Source organism: Nyctereutes procyonoides, unplaced genomic scaffold (genome assembly GCF_905146905.1).
Source record: "Nyctereutes procyonoides isolate TBG_1078 unplaced genomic scaffold, NYPRO_anot_genome, whole genome shotgun sequence".
NCBI classification, from domain to species: domain Eukaryota; kingdom Metazoa; phylum Chordata; class Mammalia; order Carnivora; family Canidae; genus Nyctereutes; species Nyctereutes procyonoides.
Genome location: NW_026575051.1, coordinates 60,728,756 through 60,754,072, shown reverse-complemented (window position 1 = coordinate 60,754,072; position 25,317 = coordinate 60,728,756). Strand labels below are relative to the sequence as shown.

Sequence of the window (25,317 nt, the reverse complement as noted above, 5' to 3'; positions counted from 1 at the left end):
AAAGAGGCAGAGATCCTGAGACAATGACATTATCAATCTAGAGCTCTTTGATTTTTTGCAACTGTACAGGCTGGATCCTGGCAATAAATGCCGAGGACAGACCTTGCCTTAATAAAGGCAAGGACCTTAATAAAGGTAAGGACAAGTAGCTACTTTATGGTGGTGTGAGGAACATACGGCAGAGACTCCAGTGGTATAAAGTTTTCTATGCACATGTAGGTAAGACATACACCTAATTAAGCATCTGAAAAAAAATAAGTAAAGGGAATATAGAAAATGTTCCTCTCATATTACTTATGAACAAGTAAATTTGAAGTTACGTATAAAAAGTAACAAAACCACCAACTTATATACTTCTAAATTGAAAAAAAAAAAAACAATAGTGTTAGAGAATCTATACATTTAGGAAATCTGGTCCTGAATTCAGAAAAGTAGTCCTCACTAAATGTCTGATACTTTCTCCACTTTTTCACTCATTTTTATTTTGTTATGTAGAAATATCCTTTATATAAACAAAATCACAAGTGAAATATATTTGAAAAGGTGAAAAATATTCTGGTGGAAGCAGGCATACAGGAAAATGAGACTCATATCTCTTCTGTCTTCCATTTTTTTCTTTATGGTAACTGGTGGCTACTCATGGGGTCCTCGGAAATGTTGGAGTATATATTAAAAAATCACCATGTGAGGACACCTGGGTGGCTCAGTGGTTGAGTGTCTGCCTTCGGCTCAGGACCTGATCCCAGGATCTGGGATTGAGTCGCACATTGGGATCCCTGCATGGACCCTGTTTTTCCCTCTGCCTGTGTCTCTGCCTCTCTCTGTGTGTTTCTCATGAATAAATAAATAAATCTTAAAAAAAAAAGCACCGTGTCTTATCGTGATGGTAATATAATGAGCTGATATTGTTTGAAAAAATGTTTCATTCCTAAATATTTAATAATTTTATTGCAGAAAAAAAGAAGAAGAAAGGACCTGAAGTAAACATTTGATTTATTTCTGTTATGGACCACGGGCTCACATCTGAAGTAGGTAATAGGTCAGCATGTGATCCAGATTATCCTATTATATCCGTTTCCTTATTGAGCACCAGTTGCAGTTATCTTGGATCTAAGAGTCTCTTGCATTAAAACTAGACATATTTAGACACCAGAGTCTTCAGAATAAGGTGGTATTAGAAGAACAAAGCAATTGAGACCAATAGAGATCAAACTCCATCTAGAATATCAATGTATTGAGTTATATACTACCTGGCATCTCACACACTGTTTTAATCAACCTTTTTGTCCATCTTTTCATATTCCTCCTTTTCAAATGCATGGTTAAACTTGGATAAATCTTATAATACACGTCCTCAGTAGATGAACTCTTTAATTTAGGTAATTGTACTTCTACATTAAAAAGTAAATTGAAGAGATGCCTGGGTGGCTCAGTCAGTTAAGTCTCTGCCTTTGGCTTAGGCCATGATCCTAGGGTTCTGGGATGGAGCCCCTAGGGTTCTGGAGGGAGTCTGTTTCTTTCTCTCTCTCCCTCTGCCTGCCTCTCTGCCTATTTGTGTTCTCTCTCTCTGTCAAATAAATAAATAAAATCCTTAAAAAAAAAAAGTAAATTGAAGAAAATGTCTATTTTATTTTATTTTTATTTTTTAATGATTTTATTTTTTTCATGAGAGACACACACAGAGAGAGGCAGAGACATAGGCAGAGGGAGAAACAGGCTCCATGCAAGAAGCCTGCTGTGGGAATGGAACCGGGGACCCCGAGATCAAGGCCTGATCCAAAGGGTAGACGCTCAATCGCTGAGCCACACAGGCATCCAGAAAAAATGTCTATTTTAATCATATGTTCTATCTCCATACCTCTGATATGGTTGTCAGAAACTGATTAATAAAATTTTAGAACTCATTAATCATGCATTTGCTATAAGTGTGATGTGGTGTGTATGCGTGTATACACATATACTTTGAAGTCTCAGTGTATCAGAAATTTTTGACAAAAGAACTAATGTTTGAAGTAGGCAGAACTTAGGTTAAATGACTAGAAATTCATAAACTTGCAAATGAGGACAATGCTGGTATCTGAATTCATAGGGAAAAAAAAGAACAGCCTATTTTTAATTATCACCTCTCCAGGATAATCCTCTTTAACAGATTCATTTTAATGACCCCCTATATTTAAAACAAACCTTTACATAAATAAGCAATTCTGTTATCTTTTTTTTTCCTTTTATGAAATCTGCCCATTGCAACAGCTATTCCTACCATTTAAAACATTTCCTCTAAACAAACCTTTCTTCTTTCATCTATATCTTTTGTTGCCCCTAGATTACCTTCTTTTAATTATTCTATTATTCAAGAAAAGCCCGAGTCAAATATCACTTAATATATTTTTCTATCTCTAGCTCATCCTTGTGCCTTTTATTTTTATTTTTCAATGTGTACAATAATACACTAGTTTTATTTTTAGTATGAGCTTCAACACCTTCAAGTTTGTAAGCAGGCAGAATTGCTACTTCGACTAGGAGTTGTTAACAGCCCTGCACTTGTTGAAACAACACTTCTAAAAAACTTCAATTATGATGAGCAATACACAGTTTGAATATACTGGTTTACCTTATGTGAAGCCTCATATTGAAATCTAGGTTTCTAATTTAATATTTGTTAAACTCCAGTATATTTTTTAGAAATAGAAGCAAATTTTTAAAACTATTTCACCTTTAGAAAATCGTAATAACACAACAATCTTCCTTTAAAAATGTAACATTGAAAAGTTTATAACTTCAATTTAAGCAGAATTGCTTCAGGTTTCAAATTCAAGCACAAGGACTTTAATAATTTTTTATTCTTAGGAGGCAACTTATCTAGTGTTTGATCTGCTCCTAGAACTTTCTCAGAACCCCAAACAACACCCTTAGAGTAGCTGAGGCATTCCCAGAGAGTTTGTGCCCACTCAACCCAAGATGTCTGCCTTTTCTGGCAGCCTTGTTTTCAAACCCAAATTTCACACTTTTTTATGTGAAAATAGAAAAGGAAATCTCACTTAAAATGGAGTCAGGAAGCCTCAAAGGGAAAGTACTCACATACATCCCACTTATTGCAGCCCACATAACCAGCAGGGAAATGGAAGATAATTATTTCAACAAGGGAGGGCACTTTTCTTTTTTTTTTTTCTTTTTTTTTTCTTTTTTTTATTTTATAATAAATTTATTTTTTATTGGTGTTCAATTTACCAACATACAGAATAACACCCAGTGCTCATCCCATCAAGTGCCCCCCTCAGTGGGGAGAGCGCTTTTCACAGGTGAATTTACCTCCTGCCTTCAAGATCCAACCCTGCCCCTACACACGAATTATAGCCTGCAACCAATGAGAAACCTTCACATCAAACTCTTGTTCTTCTTTTTTCTTTTCTTTTTTTTCTTTTCTTTTCTTTTTTCTTTCTTTTTCTTTTCTTTTCTTTTCTTTTTTTCTTTTCTTTCTTTTTTCTTTTCTTTCTTTTCTTTTCTTTTCTTTTCTTTTTTTCTTTTCTATTCTTTCTTTTCTTCTCTCTTTTCTTTTTTTTCTTTTCTTTTTCTTTTCTTTCTTTTCTTTCCTTTCTTTTTCTTTTTTCTTTCTTTCTTTCCTTCTTCTTTTCTTTTTTAAGATTTTATTTATTTATTTGACACACATACACACAGAGAAAAAGAGAGCATAAGCAGGGGGAGCAGCAGAGGGAGAGGGAGAAGTAGGCTCCATGTTGAGCAGGGATGCCGACACAGGGCTCAATCCCAGGACCGCAGGGTTAAACCTGAGCCAAAGGCAGAGGCTCAACCACTGGACCGCCCAAGGGCCCCTCTTGTTCTTTTTCCACAAACTTTTGTTTGTTCTAAAAATTTAACACTGTTCTAAAAATCAACCCTCCTTGATTTCCTCCTTAAACCTGATAAAACATTTCCTTTGTTTCTTCAGACTTGCCTATGGTTCACCACGTCTTGCTTGTCCTTATTTCGATTCCTCTGCTCTTCCCAAATAAGCTCATTTTTATTTTTACCTAAATAAAACTGCTCTGTGCTCTGTTTAAAGTTAACACTTGTCTCATACCCTCATTAACAACAGGTTTTGCTCTTCTGAGCCATTCTTGCACTTCTCTGCCCTCTAACAAACCTTTTCCCTGTGCCCCTTATTCTGTGGTACATATATTCTCTACCTCCTCAAATGTTTGCCTGAAGAATCCATTCATCTTTTTGCCTTACTGAACAAAAAATCAGGTTTTAGAGGAGTCATTACTTACTTTCTCACAGTCTACATACAGCTGATATTCGCCATCCTTCTTATACCCAAATACCCCATTTTCCCTTCTCTGAAACATCATTTTGCTTTGACACTAACTCCATTCATTCTCTAACAATTTTGTAACCACAATCAATAAATCTCCCAATCAAAGCCTCTAATTCTCTGGACTTTGAAATTGGCTTAAAAAAAAATGGCTTATGTGCTTCCAAATCAGGTCTTCTCTTTTCTATTTTCCTTGGTGAGAGTATTAATATATAATCCACTCTGAATTCATTCAAATTCTCTCTTCCTCTTTCTTTCTTTTTGATATTCCTGCATTTTAAATGCTTTTACCTAATTTCCACCTTATCCATTCACTCCAACGGCTATATCTAGGATGTGTCATCATCAATAGTTGTTCCAAATCTACTATCTCAAATTTCAACTTCTCTTCCTTTTCTGTACAATTTATAATCCTTCCAGAACAGTAATTCCATCTGCCTTTTACCCTTTACTAACCCACTCAGAACTATAATTCACTGTTGCAGAGATCATGATTCTCCTTCATATGGATCTTTAGATGCAATGCAATTCAAGTCAAAATCTCTCTCTTTTTTCCGGGGGAGGGGGGACAGGGGTTAAAATTGACAGCATTGAATTGCTTATAAAATGTGCATGGAAGTACAAAGATAAATATAACATAAATGCAATAGTTAAAACAGTGCAGTACTGATATAAAAATATACAAACCAGACAAGTAATCAAACCAAATTGAAAATCTGAAAAGAGATTCATGAATATAAACATATCATTTATAGTAAAATGGCACTACAGAGCAATTGGCAAAATATGCACATTTCAATAAATATAGTTGAGACAAATAGGTATCCATACAGAAAAAAATAGACTCCACTTTCATGCTATGCCCCTAAATTAATAAAGTATTGAGAGGCCTATGAAAATGTTTTTATATTCTATATATAAGAAAAATTTCCTAATACTCAAAAGCAGCTACCTGAAAGGGAACTGAAGGTAAATATGGATGTGTTAACATTAAGAATTTCTATTTATAAGGTTGCTTTTAAAAATTTATTGATCGGGATCCCTGGGTGGTGCAGCGGTTTGGCGCCTGCCTTTGGCCCAGGGCGCGATCCTGGAGACCCGGGATCGAATCCCAAGTCGGGCTCCCGGTGCATGGAGCCTGCTTCTCCCTCTGCCTGTGTCTCTGCCTCTCTCTCTTTCTCTCTCTGTGACTATCATAAATAAATAAAAATTTTAAAAAAAATTTATTGATTGATTGCATTTTCATCCAGAGGTTATAGTTATGTGTGAGAAAGTCAGCATGAAAAGAACTTTCTCAACTATTGGGGAAATGTTATATCTTTAAATATTTATGCTGTCCAATTGTTTTTCCCTTATTCTTTCTTTTTTGTCCTCTTTTCTCCAATTACATATATGTTTGACATTTGGTCTTTATTCACAGATCTTTCTTTCTTTCTTTCTTTCTTTCTTTCTTTCTTTCTTTCTTCTTTCTTTCTTCTCTTTCTTTCTTTCTTTTCTTCTTTCTTTCTTTCTTTCTTTCTTTCTTTCTTTCTTTCTTTCTTTCTTCTTTTCTCTTTCTGTTCATGTTTCAGTGATGTGTAATTCCACTGACCTGTCTTCAAATAAATTGGTCATTTTCTCCATTCTTTTCAGTTTTCTAATAAACCCATCAAAATATCTTCATTTCTGTTACTGCAACTTTTCTACTTCTATTGGGCGTCTTTTTATTGTTTCTATCTTTCTTCTGAAACTTCCCATTTGTTCATACATTTTTCTTGCCTTTTCCACTATATCCTTTGATGAATTTTTCATACCTGAAAAAAGTCCCTGCCTGAATATTCTAACATATGTGATCTCTCTCAGTCTGAATCTTTTGAATATTTTAATCTCTTGACATTGTGTCAGATTTTCTTGCCTCTTCTATGTCTTGCAGGTTTTTTTAAATTAAATATTAGCAATTGTGTGAAAGTGAACCACATAGACTATAGAGACAAGTAATTATTACTTCAGTGAAATGCATGACTTCTCTGTCAGGCTAGTCTGCATTTTAAACTGGGACCAAGATTTTTTTTTTTTTTTCTGTAATAGATTCAGTTCATTGCAAGCTTTAATGATTTAAAGGGCAGATAATATAAAAACAAAACTAAACAAAACACCACCACAACAACTTTATTTTAGCAGGGCCCAGGCTATGTGTGTTCAGCCTTTTTTTTATTCTATTTATATATATTTTTTATTTTATGTATCTTCCTTTTTCTTGAATTGGACACAAAGTTATCAGGTCCTATTTAAATAAACCTAGGTCAGGCATGGAAGTCTCTCTTAGCTCCCCTGTTCCACTAGCTACATACTGCCATTGCTTTATAGCACTGTCCCCACTCTTGTCCTATAATGCATTATCCATATAACAGAAAGAGCAATCCATTTTACTTGTAATATCTCATCTTTCTGCCTGTAGTGTTCTTTCCTTAATTATCTGTGTAGCTAATTCCCCACCTCTTTCAGGTTTTTGCTTAAATGCATATTAATAAAAGCTCACTTGATCATCTATTTAAAATTGCAACTACTCTTATACCCACCTCCACTGATATTGCTGTCCTTGTTTTTTCCCCATAACTTTTGTAATAATCTAACATACTTATATGTTGCATATTTATTATATCTATTGCATTTTGGGTATCCTGTCACTGGAATGGCAATTCCGTGAAGGCACAAATCTTTATTTCTCTTGTTTACTGATACATTGTAAGCATCTAGAAGAGTGCCTGACATACAGTCAGCTCAATAAATGTTTGTTAAATGAATGAATGAATGAATGAATGAACAGAAGATATTTGGTAAACAGAACCTGTCACATAGATTAAAATTCTGTTAGATATTTAGCATACATCATCTTTAAAAGCAAAGGATTTGAGGCTCAGAGAGGTAGGGGAAAACAGAACTATAATTCACAAAACAAAAATTCAGGTACCTCTAGGTCTCAATATTAATCTTCTAAGATTCATTTTTTATTTTATTTTATTTATTTTTTTATATATAAATTAATTTTTATTGGTGTTCAATTTACCAACATACAGAATAACACCCAGTGCTCATCCCGTCAAGTGTCCCCCTCAGTGCCCGTCACCCATTCACCCCCACCCCCCGCCCTCCTCCCCCTCCACCACCCCTAGTTCATTTCCCAGAGTTAGAAGTCTTTATGTTCTGTCTCCCTTTCTGATATTTCTCACACATTTCTTCTCCCTTCCCTTATATTCCCTTTCACTATTATTCATATTCCCCAAATGAATGAGAACATACACTGTTTGTCCTTCTCCGGTTACTGTGGCCAAGTTCAAAAAGGGTGTTGCCTGAGTTCTCCTCTGGGATTTTGATGGAATCTTGTCTCACATTTAGATCTTTCATCTATTTTGAGTTTATCTTTGTGTATGGTGCAAGAGAGTGGTCCAGTTTCATTCTTCTGCATGTGGATGTCCAATTTTCCCAGCACCATTTATTGAAGAGACTGTCTTTCTTCTAGTGGATCGTCTTTCCTCCTTTATCGTATATTAGTTGACCATAAAGTTCAGGGTCCACTTCTGGGTTCTCTGTTCTGTTCCATTGATCTATATGTCTGTTTTTGTGCCAGTACCACACTGTCTTGATGACCACAGCTTTGTAGTACAACCTGAAATCTGGCATTGTGATGCCCCCAGATATGGTTTTCTTTTTTAAAATTCCCCTGGCTGTTCGGGGTCTTTTCTGATTCCACACAAATCTTAAAATAACTTGTTCTAAGTCTCTGAAGAAAGTCCATGGTATTTTGATAGGGATTGCATTATACGTGTAAATTGCCCTGGGTAAAATTGACATTTTCACAATATTAATGCTGCCAATCCATGAGCATGGAATATTTTTCCATCTCTTTGTGTCTTCCTCAATTTCTTTCAGAAGTGTTCTATAGTTTTTAGGATATATTTTGAGAACCATTTGAATGGTAAATGGTTCTCCAACCTTTTATTTTCAGGTTGTAGGTGTCTTTCTGTCTAAAATGAGTCTCTTGTAGACAGCAAATAGATGGGTCCTGTTTTTTTATCCAGTCTGAAACCCTGCGCCTTTTGATGGGGTCATTAAGCCCATTCACGTTCAGAGTTACTATTGACAGATATGAGTTTAGTGTCATAAGATTCATTTTTTAATAAAAGTGCAGGCTAAGTATCTAGCAGAGTACTTGAATGCAGAAGATATATTAATTTCACCATAAATGTATGCATAATATATCAAAATAAATATGGATGTATATATATGTATCTATATGTGTGTGTAATGTAAAAGTTTTAGCAAACTAATTGTTCAAGAATTAAGATTTGAAACCTCATAAAATGTTATTTTGCTACTGTGTTTTCTATTAAATCATCAGGATCTTTGAACAAATTTTGAAATTTTATGATCACTAAAATTTTGGTTGTTTTTTTTAAAAGAGAGAGAGTGTGTGTGTATGTGAGGGGGACAGGGAACTGGGGTAGAGGGGGCAGGAGAGAGAGAATCTTAAACAGGCTCCATGCACATGGTGAACCCCAACCAGGGGCTTGATCTTACAACCCTGAGATTATGACCTTAGCTGAATCAAGATTCAAATACTTAATCGCCTGAGCCACCCAGGTGTCTCTAAATGTTCTGGTATTTTAGAACAGAAGTTATGTATGGCAACAGTAATGGCAGGTTGGCTTCTAAGCTGAAAAAACATTTCTTTGCTACTTCACATATAATCTTCATTTATTTTAGTTAAACCTCTCCTATGATTTAAAAGTAAATATATTTATACCGATTTATTTTTATAGTGTTTGATCTACACTTTTATTCCATATAAAGTTATTCTTACACAAAATTAAGAGAAAAATCATAAAAATATATAGAGCCACTCATTTTACTCCATGGCTAGAAACTAATGCAACAATTTGGCACCTAGTTTCTACCACCGGCTCCATGTAGATGTATCAGAAGTGGCGTCTTATGCTGAATTGATACAACTGCTTGGGGGTAAAATAGCAAAATAAGTAATGTTCAGATACATTTTAGAGAACTTGCTGTGTCAAAAAGTAGTAGATGAGATGAATCAGATTTTTTTTTTATTGTCTGATACAGGTTAAAGGAGTAGAGATGAGTTGATATAAATAGCTTCTCTCTTCAGAAGATATTGAGTTTTAGGACTTTTGAGTGCTAATGATCCAGTCACACAACTGCGTGTAGAAAATTTGTTAGAAAACAAGTTAGTGTTTCAGATTCCTGTGCATAAATATACTTTTTAATTAAATTTAATTGTATAATCTAAAATATTCATGAAAATTAAGAACAATTATTTATCATGATGCATTTATACTTCCCTCTTTTCTCTTGCTATTTTTATATTAAGAGAGACTATCTTTAACCTTCAAAAAAATAAGCCATATAATTCATTAATTTAAGGACCATGTATCTCTCTGCCTTTGCTATTTTTATTATCCAGACATTGAAATAATCAGAATTAGGTTAAATAATTTAAAAATAATTTGAACAGGGGTAAGTAATGGGGAGAATGACAGCAAGTTCAAATATTTTTAATTATAATTCGATAGCTTATATTACATTTGGATTTGACAGATTTCCCTTAATTTAAGCAGCCAGAATATGTTGCTGTGGAGTTTGGGCAACCAGATACGTAGTCTTTTAAAATTTGCTTAATTATAATAGTTATTCTCTGCAGAGTGCTAAACACCCTAAACACCGAAGTATCCTTTTCATCATGTAATGGAATATTCATGCCTCTTCTTCCATTCTCCTTCCATCCAAATCCTCACAAACAGTGGTGAGGAGTTACAACCTTCTTCCCTGCAGGTTTTACCCAGAAGGATAAGCACAGTTATAACCATATAAGCATCTGCCTACAATGCTGCTGCACTAGAGAGAGTAGCCTCCTAACAGTTTATGGTCATGCTGAATAGAGCTGGGGAACAAAAAAAGTGACACATCAGCTTTAGTCCCTGGTTGTTTTCCTTCCATGGACATTGATTGTGAAAAGAGAACATCCAGTAGTTTCTGATTACAGAATGTAATTAAAGGTTTGTTTTGTTTTTTTTTTAAATATTACATGACTTACTTTTAGGGGGAAAAAAACCCGAGTACTATTTGTAATCTTTATAGGCTACAAGTTTTTGCAAGCTGAATTTCAATAAAAGACAGATGGCTTTTTAACAAGTGCCTCCTACGTCAATGCCCTGTGGTATTATAGGAAATAAGTCATGATTAGATTTTGTTTCATTCTTAATGTTCACAATAAGTGTTAGAATTAGAAATTTGACTACTGGAGATTTTGTTTTTAACTTGTAAATTAATTGCAGAGTATATACTCGATGATGGTGATGATTGGAGAAATATAATTAAAAGCAAGACAGAAATCTCCTTTCAACTCAGAAAATCTCTCCACAAAGATAGAAGGGAAAGAAAACTATTTTATTATTGAATAAGCATTAAGCCAGCAGGTGATGTGCATTGCAGGCATTCTGCTAAGAGATTGCAAAGACAGAAAGAAATCTCATCATTTTAAATAGCAAAGCAGATATAACCCATCACATGCATATTCTCAAGATAAACAATAACTAGTCCTCAAGCAAAAGGGCATGTAGCACCATTTGTCTCAGATAGATCATCCTAAATTCACTTGATAATTGCAGTGACCATCTGCATCAGCTAATTGGCTTTCTCCAAAAGAAAATTAACTTGTCTTATGTTTACAAGAGGTAATTTCACAACTTGGAACAAGGCCCTGCAGACCTTCTCTTCCACAGAAACTGGGAGATAGGGAGATGGGGTGCTATGTTCCTTATGAGTACATTTCAAAAAGAGAATCCCAAGTCCTTGAGAAAAATATCCCTTCATATTGGCAACAGTTTATTTAGCTTTTCAAGAGACTTATATGCATTTCAAAGATACAGAGAAAGGACTTAGAATCATATGTTTCTTAAAGTAAATAAATGCTCTAAGAAAATGGAAAGTGGGCAAATCTCTCCCCTTATATTCAGAAGGGAGAATTAAGGCTCTTGTGTTAGCTTGTATTTGTCCTTATATGATAAGAGTCCAATTCATCTAATCTATCTGCAAAATTATTTTCAAAATTCAAGTCCAAATGTACACACAGACATAGGCAAATATCCATGCTGAAAGTCCAGCCTAAGATTACCCTTTTGTTAAGACCGTATGTAGTGTGGGTTTAACATCCAGAGTGAAACTATTCCCATTTTCATATTTCAGCTGCACACATATTTTATTTTAAAGATGCCTTGGATATCATTTTTTTATTGAGGTTGCCAACAGTGATGAAGAGCAGATACTCCTGAAGACATTCTTTCTCTTGCCTCTATCCAACCTTCAATTTTAGGGCATCCAAAAGCTAAACTCAACCCTCTTATATCACACCAGGAGGGTAGTTAAACTTTAACCTTAACTGCTTATCAAGACTCATTTTAATGCATGCCATTCCAAATGCATTCAAGGGTTGCAAGATTACTTGACCCATTATATTATCATTTTAGTTATTCACGCTGGGTTTGGATTAATATGTATTTTTATTTAGATTTTTTTTGCAGGAGTACTTGAACAGAGTTTTCAAAGCCAGAATAGGTTGTATGCAATGACCCTTTTAGTTTTTCTTTGGCACCAATTTCCCATTCCATTGCTTCAGAATAACATAGTCATTGCATAATGACTTACGACCATACCATTTTACTATTTTACAGCAAACAAATTTTACTTTAGCTTCACAATTTTGCTTCTTTCAAGATTGCAACTGTTCTATCTCCTCGCATTGATTCTGGCAATTCCAATTAAACATGTTTGTTTCCTGCAAGGCTTCCTTTAAGGAAATCCTTTCAAGTAGTAAATTCTCTTTTTTCTATGAGTAATGAAAAGGATACTACTGCTTAATCTCTCATGATTCTCTCAATCTCAGTCTCTCTCTCATTCTGTCTTTCCCCCTCCCTCTTCCACACTTTCCTTCCCTTTTCCCTCTTTGTCTCTCTTCTCTCTTTTCCTCCACCCTTCTTCTACCTCCTTCATGAAAATTTTGTAGGCTTTTTATTTCTGATTTCCTAGATTTAATTTCTGATCTTCAAATATTTAAGACATAATTTGCGGTTAAAACATCTCACATTAGAAGAAACACTATAAAGCTTAAAAATCATCTTAAAAGGTAACTTATTGTTGGACCCTGGCTCACGGGTGCCAACGTGGCCCGGTGGATGCCCCAGAGACCCAGACCCCAGACAGGCAGATGCAATTAGCAAGAGGGTTTATTGAACGTTTGCGCAAACGGGCTCTCCGCCTCCGAAGAGGAAAAGAGCCCCGATTAGCAATTACAGGTGTCTTTTAAAGGGCAAAAGGAAAGAAACTTCCTAAAGACAAAAGAACCGCGGGAGTCGCATGGCATCCAGGTTGATTTTGGGGAGGGTCAACATGAACCTATTCAGGGACATTCCAATCAGGGTGTGTGGGGGGGAAACGGTTTTCTTATTGTAAACAGAATGCTTTTAGTTGCTAAAATTTCAGGAAGACGCCTGGATGGGCTGCCTCTGGATTAGGGCTGGCCCTACTTACAAGGGGGGGAGGTTTCTTCATTATAACACTTAAGAGCTATACAAGATGCAAATATAGCACAACAAAAAAAATCTAAGAAAAAAATGAGCAATACTACAAATTCTTTTCCAATGATTTTACCATCCTAACTTCTCAAAGGTAACTGCCAGAAAGTTATCATTCTCCTTGAATCTCTTTATATTTTTTACTTCTATAAATGATTATCAAAGTTTATAGATATATATAATATATATAATTGTTCTGATTCTTGATTTTTTTTCTTCCGCTTGATTTTAAAATATTTGTATATTCAATCCTGTGAGAATCATACAATTACAAGCTTATGAAGCAAATGATCTAACATATTTCTTTTTACTGCTTAATGGGAATCTATTAAATAAATAGGTTGCATATAATTAGCATTGCAAGACACTCAGGACCCTTCTATTTATGTTGTTACATAAATGGTACCATTAACATTATTGTACATTTTATTATATATATTTGCAAGGGTCTCGATATAAAAATCATTAAAATTGAGAAAGTGAAATCTTTATTCAATTCTAGAATATAGGTGAATCTAAGACATTTTTCTCTGTATCTTTTTTTTTTCCCCTAATAGGGTCCTTTATCAGAGCAGTTTTAGGTTCACAGAAAATTGAATAGGAGGTATTGAGATTTTCTTTTCTTTCTTTTTTTTTTTTTTTTGGTATTGAGATTTTCATATACAGCACTGCCCCTACTCCTTCATAGCCTCCAGCATTATCAATATTCCCCACCAAAGCAGTACATTTATTACAATTGAAGAGGGACGCCTGGCTGGCTCAACAGTTGAGTGTCTGCCCTCTGCCCAGGGTATTATCCTGCAGTCCTGAGATAGAGTTCCACATCCAGCTCCCCACATGGAGCCTGCTTCTCCCTCTGCCTGTGTCTCTACCTCCCTCTCTGTGTCTCTCATGAATAAATAAATAAATCCTTTTTAAAAAGATAATATTACAATTGAAGACTTACACTGCTACCCCATTATCAGTTAAACTCCATAGTTTACATTAGGGTTTGCTCTTGGTGTACATTCTATGGATTTAGACAAATACATAATGATATGTATCCACCATCACAATATCATACAGTGGTGTCAATGCCCTGAAATACCTCTGTTTTCTATCTATTCCTCCCTATATTCCCCAATACCTGTCATCACTGATATTTTCATTGTCTACATAGTTCTTCCTTTTCCAGAATATCATATATTTGGACTCATATAGTATGTAGCCTTTTCAAATTGACTTCTTTCACTTAAGAATATGTATTTAAGTTTCCTCCGTATTTTTAATAGCTTGATAGCACTGTATAATATTCCATTGTCTGGAGGTACCAGCCAAATTTTCTTAAGGCTTTCATCTACTGAAGGGTATCTTGGATGCTTACAGGTTTGGGCAATTATGAATAAATCTGCTAAACACATTTGTGTGCAGGATTTTGTGTGGACAAGAAGCATGATTGAGGGATTATATAAGAATATATTTAATTTTGTAAGAGACTGTCAAACTGTCTCCCAAAGTGACTTTACCATTTAATATTCCTAGCAGTAATGGGAATGAGTGTCCCTGTGGTTACACACCCTTCTCAGCTTTTGATGTTGTCAGTGTTCTAGAATCTGGCCTTTCTAATAAATGTGTAGTGGTATCCCATTTTTGTTTTGATTATATTTCCCTGATGACATATGATGGGGAGGATCTTTTCAAAGGCTTATTTTCTATCTGTGTATCTTCTTTGGTGGGATATCTGCTAAGATCCTTGGCCCAATTTTTAATTGTACTGTGTTTTATTGTTGAGTTTTAGAATTTTCTATATAAGTATATATTCTTTTTAAAAAACAAATATTTATTTATTTATTCATGAGAGACACAGAGAGGGAGAGAAGCAGAGACATAGGCCGAGGGAGAAGTAGACTCTTTGCAGGGAGCCCAATGTGGGACTTGATCCCAGGACTGAGACCACGCCCTGAGCCAAAGGCAGACGCTCAACCATTGAGCCACTCAGGCATCCCTGTATATATTCTTTATAACAGTTCAGCTGTGTCTTTTACACATATTTTCTTCCAGGCTGTGACTTGTCTTTTCATTCCCTTGGCACTATCTTTAGCAAAGCAGAAGTTTTTAATTTTAATCAAGTCAAACTGATCAGTCGTTTCTTTCATTGATCATGACGTTGGTTTGTATCTAAATAGTAATCACCATACCCAAGGTCATTTAGGTTTTCTCCTATGTTATCTTCTAGGAGATTTATAGTTTTGTATATTACTTTTAGGTTTCTGATACAGGCTGAGTTAATTTTTGTGAGGTAGTGTAAAATCTCCACCTACATCCAGACTTCTTCGTTTTCTGTGGATTTTGTTTTGTTTTGTTTTTTGGCATGTAAATACCCAGTTGTTCCAGCACCATTTGTTGAAAAAAAATCTTTGCACCTTTGTATTGCCTTTGCAGCTTTGTTAAAGATCAATTTACTATATTTATGTGGATTTATTTCTGGGCTCATTGTTTAGTTCCAGTCATCTATTTGTCTATGCTTTTGCCAATACCATGTTGTTTTGATTTCTACAGCTTTTTTGTAAGACAAAGTTTGGTAGCATAAATCTCCAACTTCATTCTCCTTCAATATTGTGTTTGCCTTTCTGAATCTTTTGACTCATCATCAGTGAAATACAAATCAAAACTACAATGAAATATCACCTCACACCTGTCAAAATGGCTGAAATCAACAACACAAGAAACAAAAGGTGTTGGCAAGAGTGTGGAGAATGGAGAACCCTTTTGCACTATTAGTGGGAACCCAAACTGGTGCAGCCACTCTGGAAAACAGTATAGAGGTTCCTGAAAAAGTTAAAAAAAAAAAAAAAAAGAAGAACTACCACTTAAATTTAGAATCAGTTTGTTTAGAATCTACAAAGTGACACTGTGATTTTGACTGGAATTACATTGAATCTATTAATCAAGTGGGGAAGAAGCAGTATCTTGGCAAAATGGAATCTTCTGATACACAAACATAGAATATCTTTGAATTTATTTAGTCCTTCCATCTTTCATCAGAGTTTTGTAGTTTTCCTCATATACATGTTGTACAGATTTTGTTAGATTTATACATAAGTATTTCATTTTTGGCAGTGCTAATGTAAATATGTTTTTAATTTAAAATTCCACTTGTTCACTGCTGGTATATAAAAAAGCCAATTGATTTCGTATATTTGCCTTGCATCCTTCAACCTTGCTGCAATCACTTATTAGTTCAAAAAGAATTTTTGTTGATTTTTTCAGGTTTTCTACATAGATGATCATGTTGCCTGATAACAAATACAGTTTTATTTCTTCCTCCCTGAACTGTCTACTTTTTATTTCCTGTTTTATTGCTTTAGTAAGGACTGCCAGTGCAATGTGCAAAAGTAGTGATTAGAATGGTCATTTTTGTCTTATTCCTAAAATTAGTGTGAAAACAGCAAGCTTTTCAGCATTAAGTATGATGTTAGCTGTAGTTTTTGGATAGGTATTTTTTTTATCAAGTTGAGAAAGTTTACATCTAGTCCTAGTTTATGGAGTTTTTAACTCAAATGGTTCTTGAATTTTGTTAAATACTTTTTCTGTGTCTATTGATAAGATCATAGGATCTTTCTTTTTTAGTCTGTTGATGTGATACATTGCTTGGGATAAGTCCACACTTCATGGTGTATAATGCCTTTACATATAGTGTTGGATTTTGCTTGCTAATTTTGTTAAGGATTTTTGCAGCTATGTTTATGAGAGATATTAGTCAGAATAGTCTTTTTTTGGGCCTTTTTTGGTAATTTCTCTGTTTTTGATATTAGAATCATGCTGGAATTATAGAATGAATTAAGAAATATTTCCTCTGCCCCAATATTCTGAAGAAGATTGTAGAGAATGTGTAAAATTCCTTCCTTAAATATTTGGTAGAGTTCACCAGTGAACCCATCTGGACCTGGTGCTTTCTGTTTTGGAAGGTTATTAGTTGTTGATTCAATGTCTTTAATAGACACAGACCTTTTAAAATTATGTATTTATTTTTGCTTGAATTTTGGTAGATTGTGTCTTTTAAGGAATTAGGTTATTTCATCTAGGTAATCAAATTATGAGTCTTAGAGTTGTTTGTACTATTGCTTTATTATTGTTTTCATGTCCATGAATCTGTCATGATGTCTTCTCTTTCATTTCTGATATTGCTAACTTATGACCTCTCCCTTTTTTTATTTGGTTGTCTGTCTAGAGGCTTATCAATTTTATTTATTTTTTCCAAAGAAACAGCTTTTGTTTTTTGTTTATTTACCCAAGTGATTTCCTTTTTCAATTCCATTGATTTCTGCTCTAATTTTTATTATTCCTTTGCTTCTGCTTACTTTGGATTTAATTTGCTCTTCTTTTTCCAGCTTCCTAGTGTGGAAGTTTAGATTATTGATTCCAAATCTTTCTTCTTTCTAATATGTGTATTCACTACAGTAAATTTCCCTCTAAGCACTGCTTTCCCTGCATCCCACACATTTTGATAAGTTAAATTTTCATTTTTGCTTAGTTTATAATACTTCAAAAACTTCTTTTGAGATTTCTTCTTTGAGGCAAGTTTATAAATGTGTTGCTTAATCTCTAAGAATTTCGGGAATTTACGCCTACCTTTCTATTACTGAGTTCCAGTTTAATTCCACTATGGTGTGAGAACAGACATTGTGTGATTTCTATTCTTCAAAATTTGCTGATACCGTTTTAGATGATGTTCTCCATAGATGGCAATTATTTCCAGTTGGTTTATGTTTTTGTTGAGCTCAATTAATGATTTTATGTCCGTGATAGCTCTCCATTTCTGACAGAGGAGTGAAGTATCCAGCTATAATAGTGGATTTATCTATTTCTCCTTAGAGTTCTATCCATTTTTCTTCATGCATTTTGATGTTGTTTTAGAAATATTCCTATTAAGGTTCATTATATATTCTTGCAGAATTGATCACTTTGTCATTAAATGATGAATCTCTTTATCCTTGATAACTTTCCTTATTCTGAAGTCCAGTTGGTCTGAAATTAATGCAGGTACTCCTTGTAGACATATAGTTGTGTCTTATTTTTTGATCCTTTCTAACAATCTTTTATTTGGTGCATTTAGACTACTGATGTTAAAAGAAATTATTGCTGTAGTTGTATTAAAATCTACTAATTCATTTCTGTTTTCTATTGTTGCCCTTATTCTTAGTCTTCCATTCCTTTTGCCTTTTTGGTTTTAATTGAACTTCTTATATAATGCTATTTTTTCTCCTTTTTTAGCTTGTCGGTTGTAGTTTCATATTACTTTTTTAGTATTTGCTTGAAAGTTTGCAGTATACATTTGCAACTAATTCAATTCCACTTTCAAATAACACTATACCACTTCATGGAGAATGTGACATTATAATAAAACATTTTCTTAATCCTTATCTCTCTTCCCTTCCCTATCATTGCTTCACCCATTTTACTTATAATAAGCATGCACTATATATACACATACATACATAATTATATATATTATCACATATTATTATATTATATGTATAATAAGTATGCATTATATGTGTGTATTATATATATGTGTGTATATATATAATTTTTTAGATAGAGTATAATTGTTATCTGTTAGATCAATTAAGCATAAGGAAAATAAAGTTATTTTATCTTCATTTATTCCATCTTCATTGCTCTTCTTTTCTTGATATAGATACAGGTTACTGACCTGTATCATTTTCCTTCACTTTGGAGAACTTCTTTCAACATTTTTTGCAAAGCATGCCTCCTGGCAACAATTCTCTCAATTTTTTGTTTGTCTGAGAAAATCTTTATTTCTCTTTCACTTTTGAGGGATAATTTTGTAGGGTAAAGAATTTCTAATTTGGTGGAGGATTTTTTTTTCTTTCTCAAAATCTTAATTTACTCCACTCTCTTCTTGCATGAATGATTTCTGAGAAATTTAGTTATTCTTATCTTTGTTCTTTTACTGGTAAGGTATTTTTTGTCTCTGAGTTCTTTCATGATTTTTTATCCTTAATTTTCTGTAGTTTTAAAATGAAATGCTTAAGTATAATTTAAAAAAAAAATTCATCCTGGTTATATTCTGAGTTTTCAGGATCTGTGGTTTGGTGTCTGAAATTAATTTAGGAGGAACATTCTCATTTATTATTGTTTTCAATATTTATTCTTTCTTTTTCTCTCTTACTTCTAGTATTCCCATTACATATATATTACACCTTTGTCAGCATTCCATAGTTCTTGAACATTATATTCTATTGTTGTTGCTGTTTTTCCCATTTCTGTTTACTTTGTTTTTCAGTTTTGAAGTTTTCTAGTGAGATATCCTCAAGCTCAGAGATACTTTCCTCAGCCATATCCAGTCTATAATGTGACCATACAAGGCATTCTTCATTTCTGTTACAGTGTTTATCTCCAATATTTCTTTTTGGTTCTAGGGTTTATTTTTTAAGTTTTTATTTGAATGCTGGTTAGTTAACATGCAGTGTTCTATTGGTTTCAGGTGTACCTTATATTGATTCAGCAATGCCATGCATCACCCAGTGCTTATCACAAGTGCACTCCTTAATCTTCATCACATATTTCTTCCACCTCCCTTTTAGTAGCCATCAGTTTGTTCTCTATAATTAAGCCTGTTCCTTGGTTTTTCCCTCTCTAGGTCATTTTCCCCCTTTACTCATTTGTTTTGTTTCTTAAATTACACAGATAAGTGAAATCATAAGGTATTTGTCTTTCTGTGACTTATTTCACTTAGCATTAAATTCTCTAGCTCCATCCATCCATCTTTTCACAAACGGTTATTTCATTTTTTATGGTTGAATAATATTCTATTGTGTATATATGTCCCACCTTCTTTATTCATCCATCTATCAATAGATACTTAGGCTGCTTCCATAATTTGGTTCTTAACAAATAATGTTGCTATAATGAATTAGTGTGTTCGTATTCTTTGGGTAAATACCAGGTAGTATGATTGCTGTATCATAGGGTAATTCTGTTGTTTTTTTTTTTTTTTAAACTTAATGAAGTCTTTTTTAAAGATTTTATTTATTTATCCATGAGAGACACGGAGAGAAATAGACAGAGACAGAGACAGAGACACAGGCAGAAGGAGAAGCAAGCTCCATGCAGGAAGCCCAATGTAGGACTTGATCCAGAATCCCAGGATCATGTCCTGAGCCAAAGGCAGACACTCAACCACTGAGCCATCCAGGTGTCCTGGGTAATTCTATTTTGAACTGTTTTGAGGAATCTCCATACTGTTTTTCATCTTTTTGGTTCTTTGAATATTTGTTCATTTCTTAAATTACATTTCTCATATTTCCTTTTATGCTGTATGCTTTATATACTAAATCCCTTAGTATATTAATATATTAATCATAGTCATTTTAAATTCTCAGTCTCATAATTATGATATCCTTTCCTTATCAGAGTCTGATTCTCTTTCAGCACTGGTTCCCATAGAGGCTACAATAAGGTTCAAATAATTTATGACCCATACTGCAGAATTGGACCACTTTTATTTTAGGTCTATCTTTTAAACACTTCAATAAAGAAAACAGCAATACCATTGAAGATGAGAAATAACCCATACCCATGTAAAAATACAATAGCCTATAACTATAAATATCAATTTGTATTCTAGTAAAACATTGATCACATGTAAATATATGCATTCTATGTTTTACACTATTGAACTTTTATAAAAGGCAATTTCTTTTTTAGTATTCATTAAAATATATAGTAGATTCAGGTGAATGTATTCGGCATTTTATATACCCTCCTTCTAACCTATTACAAAGAATATAAAAAACACATTTTAGGATAAATCAGAGGAAAAATACAAAAAAAATAATTTTATAGAGATTTCAGGTAAATTAATATTATTATACACTTTTTTTGGTAATATGAATTTAGTACAACCTCTTTTAATGAAAAAAGTTTAGGCTAGAACCATATTTTATCATATTCATAAGTAGTATCACAGTTAAATTACACTCAGTCCTCCTTTGACCTTGTTGCTCAGACCTCTAGAATTTACCACATAGGTATACCCATCCCAAGAAGAAAACATTCGTGAGACATAGTAAAAGTGTAATTTTCTTAATAATTAGTATCTCCATGAATGAAAAGCACATAACAAAGTACAACATCCATTCATGATAAAATTCTCAAAAAAGTTGTTTTAGAGGGAACATAACTCAACCTAAAAAAAAAAAAAATATATGAAAACCCACAGCTATCATTACAGTCAATGATGGAAAACTGAGAGCTTTTCCCCTAGGATCGGGAACAAGGCAGAGATGCCCACTCTCACCACTTTTATTCAACATAGTACTGGAAGTCCTAGCCATGGCAATCAGAGAAGAAAAAGAAATGAAATCAACAAAACTGGTAAGGAAGAAATAAAACTCACCAGTTGCAGATAACACGAGGCAGTATATAGAAAATCCTGATGACTCAACCAAAAAACTAGTAGAACTCATGAATGATGTCAGTAAGATCAAAGATATACAGAAATCCATTGCATTTCTATACTAATAATGAAGTAGCAGAAAGAGAAATCAAGAAAACAATCCCATTTACAATTGCACCAAAGTCAAAATTCCTATGAAGATACTTAGCCAAGTAGGTAAAAGATTTAAACACACAAAACTATAAAATGTCGCTGAAGGAAATTGAAGATGACACAAATGGAAAGATATTCATTCTTCATGGATTGAAATATTAAAATGTCCATATTATCCAAAGCAATCTGCAGACTTAAAGGAATCCGTATTCAAATATCAACAGCATTTTTCACTGACCTGGAATAAATCAACCTAAAATTTTTATGGAACCACAAAGGACCCCAAGTAACCAGAGCCATCTTGAAAAAGACAAACAAAATTGGAGGTATCACAACCCCAGATTTCAATATATGGTACAAAGCTGTGGAAATCAAAACAGTACAGTACCAGGACAAAAATGACATATAGATCAATGGAAGTATAGAAAGCCCAGAAATAAACCCATGGTCACTTAATTTTTGACAAAGGAGTCAAGAACATGCAATAAGAAAAAAATGTACCAAGTGCTGGGAAAACTGGAGAGCAGCATGCAAAAAAAGTGAAGCTGGACCACTGTTTTATGCCATGTACAAAAATAAACTCAAAATAGATTAAAGACCTAAACGTGAGACCTGAAGCCATAAAAACTGCACAGGCAGTTATTTTCTCTGACATTGACCATAGCAACATTTTTTTCTAGATATGTCCCCTGAGGCAAGGGAAACAAAAGCAAAAATAAACCATTGGGACTACATCAAAATAAAAAGATTTTTCACAGAAAAATCAACAAAGAATCAGAAAACAATCAACAAAACTACAGCTTACAGAATGGGAGAAGATATTTGCAAATGATATCTCTGATAAGGGGTTAGTATCCAAAATATATAAAGAACTTACATAAGTTTTTTAGCATCAAAAAGCAATTAAACACATTAAAAATGGGTAGACAACATGACATTTCTCCAGAGAAGACATACAGATGGTCAACAGATGTATGAAAAGATGCTCAACATCACTAATCATCAGAGAAATGCAAATCAAAACCACGCTGAGATATTGCCTCAGACTTGTCAGAATGGCTAAAATAAAAAACACAAGTAACAACAAGTACTGGTGAGAATGTGGAGAAAAAGCAACACTAGTGCATTGTTGGTGGGAAAGCAAACTGGTGCAGTCATTATGGAAAGCAGTATGGAGGTTCCTCAAAATATTAAAATAGAATTACCATATGATCCAGTAACTCTATTGGGTATTTACGCAGAGAATATTAAATTCTAATCACTATCTTTCTCAGTTGTTACTTTACCCTGAAGTTCTGATCAGCATCAATTGCCATTATTATGTCATTTTTCTTTTAGATTTGCTTTTCAGGATTGTTTTCTAAATTTGATGATAAGGATCTCCTGGGTCCAGATAAGACACAATCAGGAAAACAAAACAAGAATGATTCTTATCTTGCCAATGAGTACTGGTACTTGTGAGAAAGCAGAAAATGGCCCCTTCTGCAGGCAAACTGTGAAGTTTCTAACTGAACATAAACTATGCTCAAGCAAGTCACATTGCAACCATAAAAATGACTAAAATCTCCCTCTTCTGACTAGCTTCTTTGATAATGACAATGTTGGCCATACTTTAAAACTTTTGGCTCTAGATCAAAATAAAAATAAAACACCTAATCACCAAATTTCCATTACTTCTTAACACATCTAGTCCAGTCCTGAACCCATCTTCCTTTTCCATACGACTTTAATAATGCTCCAAAATCACAAATCTTTTAAGACCCTTCCTCTGTTTATTGAGACACATTCCGGGTCCCCTACAATTAGTAAATAAATCTTTTGTTTTAAGTAATAGGGTTCCTAGAGGTGTTTGTTCGGTGAGTTTCACAATATGTGTAAAGTGTTTTCGGAATATCCCATAAAATTTTATCTCATAAAATTATAATTACCAATGAAAATTTCACACATTTACAATGATTCCAGCTAATTATACTATTAAAATAAAATTTCTTCATATTTGAACTGTCAGAGTATCTTACAGGAATTTTTAAGCCATTCTCACATTCAGTTTGTTATACTGTCTATTCTTTTATCTAGGGTCATATACAACAGTGGCAGAGCCAACAATTTCTTTAATGCCAATGGTCCATGTTTCTGATAAATATAAAATGAAGATATATATCACTTATAATAACAATATTTCATTCTACTATCACGTTCTAGGTCCAAATTTTAAGATAAAGCATAAAATGAAAAGAAATGTATTTTCTTCATAAAGTTCTTGTTCTTAGTTGTTCTGAACAAATGCCTATCTCAGCAATATTTTGACTGTAGAAATGGTTTATTAAAATCTGTTTAGGGTGGCTCAGTGGTTGAGTGTCTGGCTTCAGCTCAGGGCACATGATCCCGGGGTCCTGGGATGGATTCCCACATCAGGCTGCCTATGAGGTGTCTGCTTCTCCCTCTTCCTATGTCTCTGCCTCTCTCTCTGTTTCTCTCATGAATAATAATAAAAAAAAATCTTAAAAAAATAAAACCTGTTCAATTTTAGCTCAATTATTCTATACTACATATTAAGCTAACTTTTAAATCTCAGATGTATTAAAATGTATCATGCTCTGTCTTTCACTGGCTATACAAGTAAATTTTATCCCAATAGTAGATATTCTGTTACTTTGATAAAAGTTGCAACTTTTCCCTTATAATTTTGCCAGGCATAGAATTCAGATGTAGCTACTTCAAAGATCCCATCAGTCTGTTATTTTTTCTTTTTCTTTTTTTTTTTTTACTAGACATCTCCCTTTATATTTTTAAAGAAACTTTTTTTATTTTTAACAATGATAGGTTTACAGGAAAATATTGAATATAGTAGAACAAATTTCCATGTATCTCAAACTAGTTTCTCCTGTAATATCATCTCACATTATTAGTATAGTATATCTGTTACAATTAATCAACCAATACAGACACATTATTATTAATCAAAAACCATAGTTTTTTTATATTTCATTAGTTTTTACTTAACATTATTATTTTTTTTTTTATTCTGGGCCTAATTTAGAACATCACATTACATTTAATAGTCATTTCTCCTTAGGCTTCTGTTGACTATGGCGGCTTCTCAGACTTTCTTTTTTTTTTTTTTTAAGACCATGAAGAGTTTTGAGGAGTACATGTTAGGCATTTTGTAAAACATTCCCCAAACTTGGATTTGCATGATGTTTTTCTCATGATTAGACTACAGATACTGCATTGGGTGAGAAAACTCACCAGGATAAAATGCTGTTTTCATTACATCATATCGTGTGCATACTATCAGCAGGATTTACCCTGTTGTACTGAACTTGACCTAGCAGAGGTAGTGTTTTTCAAGTTTCTCCATTACAAAGTTAATCTGTCTCTTCCATCTTCTAAATCACACTCTTTGGAATAAATGAGGGTATTCTCTACCATCTTGAAGACAATATAAAGATAAATTGTTTGGAATCCTTTTGCACAAAATATTTGTCTACTCTCTCCCACTTAATCATTTATTTATTAAATCATTTATATCAGCTCAGACTCATGGATGTTTATTTTGTTGCTCCAGTTACAATTTAATAATACTTTATTTCCTTTTTTAAAGAGATTTTAGTTATTTTAGGGAGAGAAAGTAAGAAAGAGAGTGGGTATGAACAGAGGAAAGGACAAAAGGAGAGGTAGATAACCTCAAGCAGACTCCAGGGAAGTGCAGAGCCCAACGTTGGGCTCAGTCTCATAACCCTGAGCATCAGACCTGAGCTGAAACCAGGAGTCAGATACTTAACTGATTGAGTCATGCAGGTACCTCCAATAATACT

At 33.7% G+C, this 25,317-nt stretch overlaps 1 pseudogene; it reads right to left on the bottom strand.

Moving 5' to 3' along the window:
* The window catches only part of LOC129512419 (endophilin-A1-like), a 49,892-nt pseudogene extending 45,543 nt beyond the window's left edge, over positions 1-4,349 (bottom strand).
* Positions 4,350-25,317: the final 20,968 nt, after the last annotated feature.